A 947-nucleotide genomic window follows, 5' to 3' on the forward strand; every position below is an offset into this window, starting at 1 on the left:
CAAAAAGAAAAAAAGAACCAAAATGAACACATTAACACAACATCTCCAACAATTAGAAAAAGACCAGCAAAGTAATCCTACAGTAACCAGAAGAAAAGGCATAATAATTATTAGAGCAGAAATAAATGAATTAGAAAACAGAAAAGCCATAGAAAGAATCAAGCCAAGAAGTTGGTTCTTTGAGAGGATTAATAAACTTGACAAACCAGTAGCAAATCTAACAAAAGAATAGAACAAGATACAAATAACATGTATAAGAAAAATTATGGGTAATATCACAACAGAACCAATGAAAATAAAAAGGGAAATAATACAATACTGTGAAGAACTATACTCCAATAAATTTCAAGATCTAGAAGAAATGGATACATTTTTAGAAAAACACTACCTCCCTAAACCAATACAGAGTGAAGCAGAAATCTTGAACAGACCTATCACAAAATAAGAAATTGATTGTTGTGTTGTTGTTAAGTGTCTTCCAATTGATTCTGAACCATAGCAACCGTGTACAGGGTTTCCGAGGAGTGGCTGATGAGCTTGAACTGCTCACCTTGCGGTTCAAGCCAACTTTGCAGTCCAACGATTAATCCACAGCGTGACATCAGGACTCCTTTAACACACAATACAATTGATTAGGTAGTTAAAAATCTCCCAACAGAAAAAAGTGCAGGCAAAGATGGCTTTACTGGTAAGTCCTATCAAACATTCAGAGAACAGCTGACACCAATTTTACTCAAACTATTCCAGATCATAGAAAAGGATGGAAAACTCCTGAATACATTTTAGGATGCAGACATAACCCTCATATCAAAACCAGACAAAGCTATCACTAAAAATGAAAATTGTAGACTAATATCCTTCATCAACATAGCTGCAAAAATTCTCAATAAAATTAACTCCAATAGAATTCAACAGAGTATCAAAAAATAATACACCATAACAAAGTG

Source organism: Chrysochloris asiatica, unplaced genomic scaffold (assembly GCF_000296735.1).
Source record: "Chrysochloris asiatica unplaced genomic scaffold, ChrAsi1.0 scaffold00328, whole genome shotgun sequence".
Classification (NCBI taxonomy): domain Eukaryota; kingdom Metazoa; phylum Chordata; class Mammalia; order Afrosoricida; family Chrysochloridae; genus Chrysochloris; species Chrysochloris asiatica.